Source organism: Schistocerca piceifrons, chromosome X (genome assembly GCF_021461385.2).
Source record: "Schistocerca piceifrons isolate TAMUIC-IGC-003096 chromosome X, iqSchPice1.1, whole genome shotgun sequence".
NCBI classification, from domain to species: Eukaryota; Metazoa; Arthropoda; class Insecta; order Orthoptera; family Acrididae; genus Schistocerca; species Schistocerca piceifrons.
In genome coordinates, this window is record NC_060149.1 from 759,714,881 (window position 1) to 759,729,525 (window position 14,645).

Below are 14,645 nucleotides of genomic sequence, written 5' to 3' on the forward strand. Positions count from 1 at the left end.
AGATGGGCAGTCTCTAGCTCGATCTAGTTTTGATGTCTTACAGATTGACCGCAACCTAGAACTGCATGCAATCACTAACCGAGAGGCCACTGCATAGTGAAATCATTACAGAAGAGGAACAGGAACAGGCAGACAGTCAATGCTCCTGCACTGGCTAATCCAGGTTAATCCCCTCCACTGTCATACTGTACGCGTCGGTAACAGTTGAATTAAACTAATCAAGCTTTCAGTCGCATGTCCGTGTTTTCAGTTTAGCTTTCCATTTACACACAGTTGAACGTGTTTACAACATGTTGTGTGCCATGTTGCCTGAAAAAAGAAACGTCATTTCGTGGATAGCTGACCATCCTGAAACATTTACATATGACGAAATTGCTTTATATTGTCAAGTTTGTGAGAGAAACGTTCCGTACAAAAAAAAAAAAAAGTTTCAAATAGACCAGCATGTCAAGACAAGTCGTCGTATCACAGGAACGCAGAAGAAAGGACCAGCAAGTTGCAGTACCAGGGATTTCTCCAAAGGAAAACAAAAAGTTGGTTGAACATGGATGTGTGTGAAGCATTCACTGCAAGCAACATTCCTCTTCACAAACATACAAACCCTATCCTCAAAGGCTTCCTGCACAAATAATGCTTAAATCATAATATATACCAGATGAATCAACACTGCATAAAAATTACATACCGACAATTTACGTAAATGTTCTGGAAGAAATACACTATGAACTCGAGGACAGCATTATCTGGATTTCAGTTGATGAAACTACAAACACTTGTGGCCTTTACATTGCAAACTTAATTGTTGGTGCTTTAAAAGAAGAGCCTTCTTCTACCTATTTAGCGGCCTGCAAAGAACTTGAAAAAGTAGATCATCCTATGATTGCCAGATTTGTGAATGAGGGTATTAGAAAAATATTTCCAGAATCTTCTGCAGATGAAAGGGTGTTTGTGTTTATTTCAGATGCTGCTCCCTATATGATCAAAGCAGGAAAAGCCCTCAGAGTGTTTTATCCCAATTTGATTAATGGGACGTGCTTTGCTCATTGAGTACATCACCTTGCTGAAGGAGTACGTTCCACATTTGTGAATGTCAATAAACTGATTTCATCCTCAAAGACAGTGTTTCTAAAGGCTCCTGCTTGCATCAAGACGTACAAAGAAAAAAACACCAAACGTGCCTTGACCTCCCGAACCAGTGGTAACTCGTTGGGGTATGTGGGTTGAAGCTGTGTTTTTTTAAATGAACATTTTGAGGCCATTAGAGGGATAGTAAACAATTTCGATAGTGCAGAGACGTTGGCAGTTTGCCAGTGCAAGGAAGCTTTTAATGATTCCTGTATTAAAAAAGACATTGCTGTGATTAGTACTCATTTTTCCCATATACCTGCAAGTATTAAAAAGCTTGAAACTCAAGGTTTGGCATTGAATGAATCTATTCAGTTAATGAATAAAATTATTCTAGTGAACTCCTCATTGCCGGAGGTATTCCCAAGAAAAGTTCGAAAACATTTTAAACAATAATCCAAACTTTGAACCCTTGTGCCAATTTGATAGTTTTATTAATGCAACAGGTGAACTTTTACCAGAAACCATAAGTGCCAACATATTGTAACTGTGGGCATGTATAGTGTCAGTATAAGTGGGTATAATTTAGCATCTTACACTTGTAGATATAGGATGGATGAAGGAGTTTCAATTTTCATAAAACAAGGGTTAAATGCAAAACTGTAGAAGTAAGCAAATTTTGTGTTGATCTGCACTTTGAGTTTTGTGCATGTGAACTTCAGCTAGATAAGGTAGTATTGATATTAGCAACAGTCTACAGGTCCCCATTAGGAGACTGGGAGCTATTCATGAAAAAGTCTGTCGGACAAAAAGTAGTAGTTATTAATCTGTGGTGATTTCAATGTAAACTTTCTAAGTAATTCTGATAGGGAAAGTGAACTATAAGTGTTATTAACAACATATAACTTAGAATCAGTGATCAGTTTCCGTACATGTATAGCACAGGACAGTAGCTCGCTAATAGATAATGTATTTGTACAGAAAGAGGATGTATAACACACGCTTTCCCTGTGGTATATGGATTGTTCGACCATGATGCACAACTGATTAACTTACAGAACCTAACAGGGTGTAGAGTCCAGAAACCATTAAGTAAAAGTGTGAGCTCGCTCAACCCGGTATCTATAGAGCACTTCAGAGAAAGCTTAAGAAATGTTAATTGGGGAGATGTATATAATGAGCCAAATGCTAATGATAAATGCAACACATCTCTTGATAAATTTATATCCCTTTTTGAACATTGATTCCCAAAGAAAATTACTAAATGTAACACCACACACTTTTCAAAGAAACCTTGGATTACTACAGGTATTAAAGTGTCTTCATAAAGGGAAAGAAAACTGTGTGAGACAGCAAGAACTAGCAAAGATCCAGCAGTAGTTTTACACTATAAAAATTATTGTAACATACTAAGAAAAGTTGTAAGGGAATCAAGAAATATATATGTTAGAGAAGAAATTAACAACTCCGTAAAAAAATCAAATCGATATGGAATGTTGTTAGGAGGGAGACACGAAAAGTAACTGCTGGGGTAGGTAGTATTACTATTAAAGAGAATGAGAGCATCCTAACAAACAGTACACAAGTAGCTAATGTATTTAACAACCATTTCTTAAGTGTAGGAGAAAAAATTGGTGAGAGCAGTTCAAAAGAAAAAGCCAGACAGTACATGGAAGAGTCTGTTTTGAAAAAATGTAGTCAGATTAACTTTCACCTAACAGCCTCTTGTGAAATAAGTAAAATTATTAAATCTTTGAAAAATAAATGTTCTGTTGGAGTAGATGAATCTCTAATAAGATATCAAAACAATTGGAGCAATTACAGCTGATGTTCTGATTCACACATGTAATGCATCACCAACTCAAGGTATTTTCCCAGACAGGTTAAAATATGCCATTGTCAGGCCTCTCTACAAAAGGGGGACACCACAGATGACAATAATTATCGGTCAGTGTCCTTGCTTAGAGCATTTTCAAAAATCTTCGAGAAAGTAATGTACTCGAGTGGTTAGCCATCTCAACAGTAATGGGATACTTAGTAAATCACAGTTTGGATTTCAAAAATGCTGTTCCACTGAGACAGCAATATACAATTTCATTGTCCACATAATATAGTCTTTAAATAGTAAAATGTCACCAATAGGAATTTTCTGTGACTTTTCCAAAGCATTTGATTGTATGAACCATGACATTATGTTACAGAAATTACAACTATACGGTATAAATGGAATAGCATACGAGTCATACCTACGGAACAGGAAGCAAAAAGTTTCCTTACATAGGTCCAGTGAATTAAATAAGTTTGCCACTTCATCTAACTGGGATGAAATTACATTAGGTGTTCCACATGGTTCAATCATGGATCCCCTTCTGTTTTTGATATATGTGAACGACCTCCCTTCCTATCTGAAACAGGAAGCTGAACTTACACTGTTTGCTGATGATACAGGCATAATTATTAATCCAGTTAAAGAAACTCCAATTGAAAATTATACAAATAAGGTCTTTGGAAAAGTCATTAATTGGTTTTCTGCGAATGGGCTTGCTCTAAACTTTGAAAAAACACAGTAAATCCAATTTTCTGCTGCAAAAAGTACAGTTTCTTCAATAAATATAACACATCAACAGAAGTCAGTAGACAGGGTAGAGCATACTAAGTTTTTGGGTGTACATATAGATGAGAATCTTAATTGGAAAATTCATATTTTGGATCTTCTAAAGCAACCAGGCTCAGCAACTTTTGCAATCAGAATAATTGCCTATTTTGAGGATATAGAAATTAGTAAGCTAACATGCTTTGCATACTTTCACTTTCTGATGTCATACGGAATAATATTTTGGGGTAACTAAACATTTAGACAAAAAGTATTCACTGCTCAAAAGAAAGTGGTTAGAATAACTTATGGGTTTCATAGTCGCACATAATGTAGGCATCTTTTTAGAAGATTGGGAATTCTTACAACAGCCTTGCAGTACATTTACTTACTAATGAAATTTGTTCTCAACGACATGGACCACTTTAAAAACTACAGTGACATTCATGATTATAATACCATAAAAAAGAAAGACTTACACTATCCTTTACTCAACCTATCTTTGCCACAGAAAGGGGTAAAATATGCTGCTATAAAAATTTTCGACAAATTACCAGATGAAATAAAATGTCTGACAGACTGCAGTAATAGCTTCAAAAATAAATTGAAATCATATCTCCTTGACAACTCCTCCTATACCATAGGTGAATTCTTGAAGAGGAGTAAATAAATACATAAGTATAGTATATCCATTTTGTGCAATTTAAAGGAATGGGGTAAATAATAGAAATATTACTCTTTAACTTAGTATTGTGTTAAAAAATCTTATTTCATATGTGCATTGCTTGTGGACTTGACACGTTCCACATGATAACGGCTACTGTACCGTGTGATTGATCAATGGAACATGTAAAAAAAAAACAACAACCCAAATTCAAATACTGCTCGGTTATCTCAGTTGATGTAGAAAGGTCCTTTTCTGCTTATAAAAATGCTCTGAGTGATCAAAGACACAATCTTACTACCGAACATTTGGAACAGTATGTGGTTGTTTATGTTTACAGTAGTAGAAAAATGTAAAATAAATTGTGAATGATTTGGTCCAATAGTATTAACTAAAAGTTAATGCTGTTCAAAAAAATTTGTGATTGTATGTTGTTTTTTAAATAAAATATTTCGGAGTTTTTGAGCATGCCCCTCTGCATGCGATATATCTCGAAGTTGGTCCTGTACATATCGATTTTTTCGCTGCGACTCACTCGTACCACATCTGCTTGTTACCGACAACAATAGCAAAGAAGGAACAGTTCTTGAAACATGGTATGCATCCCCATTTTGCAAATTTTTATAAAATAATTCCAGAGCGGTCTCCTTCGTAACCTCTACCAGAAAGTATTCGGAAAATGATGTCAGCTTTCTAAATGTACAGATTTTTCGTGTGGCCAGTGCTCTTCCTCATAATTGATAGGCACAGGTTCGACTTTGAGATATAATGCACACAGTAACCATGTTTTTTTTATTATTTGTTCTTGCATATTTCATCAATTTTCATACATTTTTAAGCACGTTTCATGCATATTTTAAGGTTTTTATTATGCATATAATCTGGTCTTTAGAAATAATACTTTAAATTGCAAATTATGTATCAAGAAAACATAGGTGTGTGTTCGTTGATTCATAGGGTTTTGGTAGAAATGTAATGTACCATTGATCATGTTTCTTGAACACTAGTAAGTGTTACACATATCATGGATTTATTTCAGGATGCATCAGGATGAGTAGTTATGGGGTGTGGGAACATTAATGCCAATATACGTAATTCAGTTTGTTGTAAAAGTCTTTACTCCTTACCGCTATTACATGTATGTGTGATCACATTGAGCAGAGTGCTGGAAGAATGACTGATAATTACAAGCCTATACATGCTTCCACACTTCTAGTCATTTGCTTGCTATGTCTCTGACATGTTCATTGCTGCTGCCTCTTGCTGATGTTGCAAAGTCAAACTGCGAGGTCATTCACACACTGTAGATAGTTTCACAAGAGCTGAGTGGCAGTATGAACCTTCATGTTGTAAACACAGGATGTATTGTGTGTCCCACAAATGATGCCCACTGACAACATAATAACTTCCAATTTTCGCGGTGGTTCGATGAACTGTTTCGAGCTGTACATTCCCCTCAGGGAATTTGCGTCACCATTAGCTCATTAATTATCAGCAATCTGCGTACTTGCTGTAACAAGTTGGAAGTAAAATTGGAAACTTGGTTGCTACTTGTAGAAGACAGTGAGCTCTATTGGAAGATCCAGTGTAACTAATAATACGCACCACTTTGGTCCAGAATTGGTACCATTATCTTGAAAAGTGATCTAGAATGGTCAAAATATAATGATTCTCATTTTTTTGATTTTGCTAAGGAACAAGTAATATCCAAATCCACACATTCAAAAAGTTTCTGGGAGTTCTTGTAGAGATCATTTTGTTTTGCCCATATCTTTCTGCTTATTCCATAATCATAACATGGAACATAACTGTAAGCATCTGCTTTCCAGTTTGACTGCCAGTAGAGTTGCACTACTCATAGGTTACTTGCTCTTTCGCGTCTGTCTTGGGAATGGACTGCGATGACTTTCTGTTAACACTTGTTCTCATAGGCTTTCAGGTACAACAATAAGGTTACATTTATCACTGCTCTTGTAAGGTGTTACGCCAACTACTTCAAATTTAGGATCTTGTTTCCAGGATTGAAAGTACATATTGACCTATCACATGTTCATCAATTGTTGTTCTCTGCCTTTTGGGGAACACACTCTGACGCTGTTACTTAATTAGTTCACATTACTGTGTAGTTTTCAATGTCGATGAACTACTGTGAATTGGTACTCACCTAAATGTGATGCCCACCTAGGTAATCTACTTCTGGGATCCTTCAGTTTTAGTAGCCAATTCAGTTCTGCATGATACGTGATGGCAGTGAATTCTTTTCTCACTGTTGTTGTTGTTGTTGTTGTTGTTGTTGTGGTGGTGGTCTTCAGTCCTGAGACTGGTTTGATGCAGATCTCCATGCTACTCTAGCCTGTGCAAGCTTCATCTCCTAGCACCTACTGCAGCCTACATCCTTTTGAATCTGCTTAGTGTATTCATCTCTTGGTCTCCCTCTACGATTTTTACCCTCCACGCTGCTCTCCAGTACAAAATTGGTGATCCCTTGATGCCTTAGAACATGTCCTACCAACCGATCCCTTCTTCTAGTCAAGTTGTGCCACAAACTTCTCTTCTCCCCAATCCTATTCAACACCTCTTCATTAGTTACGTGATCTACCCATCTAATCTTCAGCATTCTTCTGTAGCACCACATTTTGAAAGCTTCTATTCCCTTCTTGTCCAAACTATTTATCATCCATGTTTCACTTCCACACATGGCTACACTTCATACAAATACTATCAGAAACGTCTTCCTGACACTTAAATCTATACTCGATGTTAACAAATTTCTCTTCTTCAGAAACGCTTTCCTTGCCATTGCCAGTCTACATTTTACATCCTCTCCACTTCGACGATCATCAGTTATTTTGCTCCCCAAATAGCAAAACTCCTTTACTACTTTAAGTGTCTCATTTCCTAATCTAATTTCCTCAGCATCACCCGACTTAATTTGACCACATTCCATTATCCTCATTTTGCTTTTGTTGATGTTCATCTTATATCCTCCTTTCAAGACACTGTCCATTCCGTTCAACTGCTCTTCAAAGTCCTTTGCTGTCTCTGACAGAATTACAATGTCTTTGGCGAACCTCAAAGTTTTTATCTCTTCTCCATGGATTTTAATACCTACTCCAAATTTTTCTTTTGTTTCCTTTACTGCTTGCTCAATATACTGATTGAATAGCATCGGGGAGAGGCTACAACCCTGTCTCACTACCTTCCCAACCGCTGCTTCTCTTTCATGCCCCTCGACTCTTACAACTGCCATCTGCTTTCTGTACAAATCGTAAATAGCCTTTCGCTCCCTGTATTTTACCCCTGGCACCTTCAGAATTTGAAAGAGAGTATTACAGTCAACATTGTCAAAAGCTTTCTCTAAGTCTACAAATGCTAGAGACATAGATTTGCCTTTCCTTAATCTTTCTTCTAAGATAAGTCGTAGGGTCAGTATTGCCTCATGTGTTCCAACATTTCTGCGGAATCCAAAAGTGATCTTCCCAGAGGTCGGCTTCTACCAGTTCTTCCATTCGTCTGTAAAGAATTTGCGTTAGTATTTTGCAGCTGTGACTTATTAAGCTGATAGTTCGGCAATTTTCACATCTGTCAACACCTGCTTTCTTTGGGATTGGAATTATTATATTCTTCTTGAAGTCTGAGGAAGTTTCGCCTGCCTCGTACATCTTGCTCACCAGATGGTAGAGTTTTGTCAGGACTGGCTCTCCCAAGGCTGTCAGTAGTTCTAATGGAATGTTATCTACTCCTGGGGCCTTGTTTCTACTTAGGTCTTTCAGTGCTCTGTCAAACTCTTCACGCAGTATCACATTTCCCATTTCATCTTCATCTACCTCCTCTTCCATTTCCATAATATTGTCCTCAAGAACATAGCCCCTGTATAGACCCTCTATATACTCCTTCCACGTTTCTGCTTTCCCTTCTTTGCTTAGAACTGGGTTTCCATCTGAGCTCTTGATATTCATGCAAGTGGTTCTCTTTTCTCCGAAGGTCTCTTTAATTTTCCTGTAGGCAGTATCTATCTTACCCCTCGTGAGATAAGCCTCTACATCCTTACATTTGTCCTCTAGCCATCCCTGCTTAGCCATTTTATGCTTCCTGTTGATCTCATTTTTGAGACGTTTGTATTCCTTTTTGCCTGCTTCACATACTGCAGTTTTGTATTTTCGCCTTTCATCAATTAAATTCAATATTTCTTCTGTTATCCAAGGATTTCTACTAGCCCTCGTCTTTTTACCTACTTGATTCTTTGCTGCCTTCACTACTTCATCCCTCAAAGCTACCCATTCTTCTTCTACTGTATTTCTTTCCCCCATTCCTGTCAATTGTTCCCTTCTGCTCTCCCTGAAACTCTGTACAACCTCTGGTTCTTTCAGTTTATCCAGGTCCCATCTCCTTAAATTCCCACCTTTTTGCAGTTTCTTCAGTTTTAATCTACGGTTCATAACCAATAGATTGTGGTCAGAGTCCACATCTGCCCCTGGAAATGTCTTACAATTTAAAATCTGGTTCCTAAATCTCTGTCTTACCATTATATAATCTATCTGAAACCTTCTAGTATCTCCAGGGATCTTCCATGTATACAACCTTCTTTCATTATTCTTGAACCAAGTGTTAGCTACGATTAAATTACGCTCTGTGCAAAATTTTACCAGGTGACTTCCTCTTGCGTTTCTTACCCCCAATCCATATTCACCTACTACGTTTCCTTCTCTTCCTTTTCCTACTGTCAAATTCCAGTCACCCATGACTATTAAATTTTCGTTTCTGTTCACTACCTGAATAATTTATTTTATCTCATCATACATTTTATCAATTTCTTCATCTGCAAAGCTAGTTGGCATATAAACTTGTACTACTGTAGTAGGCGTGGGCTTCGTGTCTATCTTGGCCACAATAATGTGTTCACTATGCTGTTTGTAGTAGCTTAGCCGCATTCCTACTTTTTTTTTATTCATTATTAAACCTACTCCTGCATTACCCCTATTTTATTTTGTATTTATAACCCTGTATTCACCTGACCAAAAGTCTTGTTCATCCTGCCACCGAACTTCACTAATTCCCACTATATCTAACTTTAACCTAACCATTTCCCTTTTTAAATTTTCTAACCTACCTGCTCGATTAAGGGATCTGACATTCCACGCTCCGATCCGTAGAACGCCAGTTTTCTTTCTCCTGATGACGACGTCCACTTGAGTAGTCCCCACCTAGAGATCCGAATGGGGGACTATTTTACGTCCGGAATATTTTACTCAAGAGGATGCCATCATCATTTTTTTTTTTCCTCACTAGAAAATGTCAATTGTAATTTATTGCATAGAGAAGCTCACATAGTTCCTTTTTCCATTGTCATTCCGCTCTGTTCAGAAGGTGAGAAGCAAATGCGCTCACATTCAGTCAAACGTGTGTAAATTCAGTATAGCATAACTGTGTTGTTTCACAGTTTTGGTATTACCTCACAGACACTAGCATTCGTTTGAGTATGATTTTTAGAATTTCCGTTGCAGCCATAATTGGGAAGACCAAATTGGATTTCTCATTGTGCATCATTGATCTGAGCATGGTTAGCTACTGGGAAATCTAACATCAACATGTACTTTTCCCATGTTTTTCTCTGTCTATCACTTTTCTGAAGCATATTCATCTTGGTCTGTCAGGAAGTCAAATCACAACTTCCCTTCAGTTGTGCACCCAGGTGCCATTTAACCCTTTAGCTGTACAACTTTGCTGCCACCAACTTTCTTCCTTGATTACACAGAACATATCACAGAAATCTGATCCCCTGTGTTTTCACCATGATAAATTGCATTAATCAGCAGACCTTTGTGCGGTCATTAGTTGAGCTCACAGTAACTTTTGCTTTTTGGTAGGCTGAAGTAATGTTGGTCCTTCCTTTCCCTCTATCATTTAACATACTCCTACCAAAGTCCCCTCCCCCCCCCCCCCCCCCCCCCCATTCGTGGCCATGTCTTCTGTGTTCCCCTTCTTGTAGTTTTGTGAAATGTGTCCTCCACTCTACAGGCAAAACATTGAATTTTGTCTTACATGAAGTTGTACTTTGTTGGCTGCTCCAACAATAGTTTGTTTCTGGTTATGGTTTGAAAACAGGATGATCCAGTTTCTCATTAAGTTGAGGCCTCCATAGCTCTTCTATGAATTGAGCTGCCATTTGTATTGTTTCTTCAAATGTCTTGCAGTGTTCCAGTCTAACCGTGCGACCAGCTTTACTGTGTAGACCATTCAAAAATGTATGTTATGCCCTTTGTTCAGCTTCAAACAGTTCTGCCTCATTGCGTGAATTGTTCTCTCTATGGTTCTGTGTGTTAACATTAATTTTCCTATTGATGCTCAGTGGCATCTCTGTCCAAAATATGCATATTTTGGAGTAGCTCCCGTGCTTTTCTTCTTGTTCTGTTGCACAAGTGACTTTAAATTGGTCCTATATAGCTTAACAACTGTGTATATTATCACATGTGACAAGACAGATTGCACCATCATGGATTCAAAGCTTTGCCATGGTCCTTTTCTGAGAGTCACTCCAGGATCCTAGGCTGCTGCATTCTAGAATTTACCAAAAAGCAGGTGAACATCCCGATCTTATCTTCAGAAAAAAATCGGAACTGTAGGGATCAAAGAAATGTTCTCCAGATCCAGAGTGGTGCACAGTGGCGTGCTTTTGCGACCCAGTCCACCACATACGACACGGCCATTCAGTGCTACGAAGGGGCACGAGCGCTGAGTGACGTGTGGGAGCAGCACGTGTGTCCTGCCATCAGCTACCCTTACTTTTTTGTTCTCAGGCACTATGCTCATATTTATGAGATACATTTTAAATGACTACAGTGAGTGTTTCATGATGGCTTCATGTGTTACTTTTGAAACAACATTCTTGATTTTTTGTTCTGATTATTACTCATTGCAGTGGGTCATCAGGCACATTTTTTCTTTTATTTTCAGCAGGTATTTGCAGTTTCGTTCTTGCAATGTGTAGATGGGGTCGACCTGAACAAATACTTCTCATTAAGTCTCTCGTGCAACGAGGTCATGTCAGAAAGTGTCGGCTTCTTTTCTGTTACAAAGAAAATTATTTCTAAATCAGAATTGTACATGTCCATTCAACAGAGTGGTCCCAAATTAGCCTAATGCAATATTCACTGTATAGATATGTATTATTTCTGCTGCATGGTGTTAGCAGTAAGTGGGAATCAGGACAGTGCTGTCACTGCTGGAGTACTGGCTATCTTGTTTTGCTGTCCTTGTTAACACATATTGGTAAAACGAATATCCCACTATACTAATTTGTCATCAGTCTGTCAAATGGGCATGTAAAATTCATTTTGTTTGTAATGGGAAACAAAGCGACGCTTTCCATCGAAGCTGGACATTGCTTGAAAGACGTGACGGGTACCAAAATATATGCGGAAACAATAGAGAAAATGTACCTGCTGACTCTCGGGTGAGACACCCTTACAAAAATTACAATCAAGACACTTGTGATTAAAGACATATATTGTTCAAAATACTAACTTCAAAACACAACTCCCCCTGCAGGTCCATGGGTTAGAATAGGCCCGAGGTATCCCTGCCCATCGTAAGATACGACTAAAAGGAGTGTCTCATTGTTCAGCCCTATAAGTCCAGGTCCCATGTTACGGGTTGACCTGCCACTTTCCAAATTCTACAGAAGTGTGGGCCATATGGGGAAGGACACCTTAAGTGGCGCATGAGTGCCCTTAGATTCAATCTCCTGAACCTCTTGTCATGGCTCTGGATCTTCACCTGCCATTCAACTATTTGGGTGAGGACACTTTCTGGGATATGTCATCTTCTTCCATTGTTTCCTGTCCTCTTTCACCCCCATGACAGGATTTGATTTCTCTGTACCCAATATCCAGCTCGGTAACCAGTCCGTTGTGGTGGGGTCGTCATGTATCCATTTGGTGGTGCCCCCCTGACAACACAGGGATTGCACTACTGATGCCTGAGCTGGAAACGCCCCACGTATGCCAAGGAGTAGATGCCTGTCTTCTTGGGGCATAAGGACTCCCAGCAATGGCCATCATGCTAGGTGGCCTTTGCTGTGGCTGGATGGCGCCCGTGGGGAAAGCCCTTGGTCGGAGTGGATGGCATCAGGGTGGATGACCCGCAATGAACCGTACTAAGTCATCTCTTCCTGGTGACTGTATTGTGCTGGCAGTCTCCAAGAAGGACAAGATTGAGTACAATGCTGACAGATATGACCCTAAATTGTTCCCGTCCCTCGCTATGCTGTGGGAGGAACGTAGGGCTACAGTAAGAAGAGAGCCATATTCACCTCAGTATTTAGTCTGTAGCAGAATGGTCGGGGACTCCTTCCTACCACTGAAGCCTCAATTTTTTGTTGAACGTCTTGAGGATAAGTTTGGGGAAGTGACAGCACTGTCCAAGATCAGAAGTGGTGCAGTCTTGATTCGGATTTGTGACCGGCTGGGTGATATTCCTGTTTCTGTCACTCCCCATAAAAGCCTCAACATGGTCCAGGGGATTATTTTCCATCGTGATTACCTCTTGCAGTCTGACAACAAGCTCTGTGCCAATTTAGAACGTCAGGGTGTTCATTTCATCTGGCGCATTTACAGGGGACCCAAAGACAACAGGATTGCTACCGATTCCTTCATCTTGGCCCTCGAGGGTGATTCATTGCCAGAAAAGGTCAAGGTGATGGTTTACCGCTGTGACGTTTAACCATACGTCCCTCCCCCAATGCGGTGCTTTAAGTGCTGGAAATTTGGGCACGTCTTCCCGCGGCACTTCCAACGCCACATGTTGAGACTGTGGACGTCCACTGCATCCAGATATTCCCTGTGCACCTCCTCCCACTTGTATCAACTGCGGAGAGCAGCACTCCCCCTGCCCGCCAGACTGCACAGTACTCCGAAAGGAGCAGAAAGTCGTGAAGTACAATACTTTGGACTGGTTGACTTACCAAGAGGCTGAACATAAATTTGAACGATTACACCCCGTTTGGTTGACATCCACGTACGCTGCAGCTACGTAAACATCACCATCACAAATAACAGTCGTGCCACACTCTGTGCCATGAACAGTTGGCCCTCTGGGCCTCCAGACTACATCTGCCCCCCTTGATGGTAGGGGGAAAAATCTTCTTCCGTTGCTCCCAAAGTACCTTCTTTGGGAGCAAGGCCCTTCCAAATGCAGGGGACATCAGTCCCCTCCACTCAGCTGGAGGAGCAACAGCCTTCTCCGGCTCCTGTCATGTAGAAGGGGTCCCTTGGTATCCTCTCTCCCAAGTTGTCCACTAATGCCACAGTGGACACTCGCCAGTGACTAAAGGAGCCAAAAGCTGCTGGACGAAGAGCTTCTCGGTCTTTCTCCATGCCTGAAGCTACTTCAGAGAAGTCCTCCCAGCAAGCCCCTAACGAGAAGTGAGAGGCTAAGCAAACAAAGAAGTCTGCTAAGAAAAAGGACCCTCTGGTGGCCCCAACACCACAACTTCCTACCAATTCTGCACCTGCAGATGAGGTGGAGATCTCACTATCCCCTGTGGACCTGGATCTCACTGATGGCTCATCCACAATAGGAATGGATACAAATACTTAATCGGTGGCAGCAGGTGACCCTGAGGCGCAACCTGCCTCATTGCATGCTTCATGCCTTCCGAGCCTCACGATAATGTCATCCTCCAGTGGAATTGCTACGGTTTTCTTCACCACCTGGCTGAGCTACGGCAACTGTTAAGCTTCACACCTGCTTTCTGCATTGCCCTCAAGGAAACCCGGTTCCTGGCAATGTAGACCCCTGCCCTTTGCAGCTATAGGGGATATTACAATAACTGTAGCGACTTTAATAGTGTGTCAGGTGGAGTTTATGTCTATGTCCTAAACTCAGTATGCAGTGAACATGTGTCCCTTCAAACCCCTCTTGAAGCTGTGGCTGTCAGGATAAGGATGATGTGGGAAATAACTGTCTGCAACGTATATCTTCCTCCAGATGGTGCAGTACCCCTGAATGTGTTGGCTGCACTGATTCATCAACTCCCTAAAACTTTCCTACTTTTTGGAGATTTGAATGCCCATAATCCCTTGTGGGGTGGCACTGTGCTTGCTGACCGACGTAGAGATGTCAGAACTTTCCTATCTCAACTTGACATCTGCCTCTTATATACTGGGGTCCCTACACATTTCAGTGTGCCCTTAACTCGGCCATTGATTTACCCCTCTGCAGCGCAGGACCTCCCCCATCTGTCCACCGGAGAGCCCACGATGACGTGTGGTAGTGACCACTTTCACATCTTCCCGTCACTCCCCCAGTGTCATTGCCCCGGAC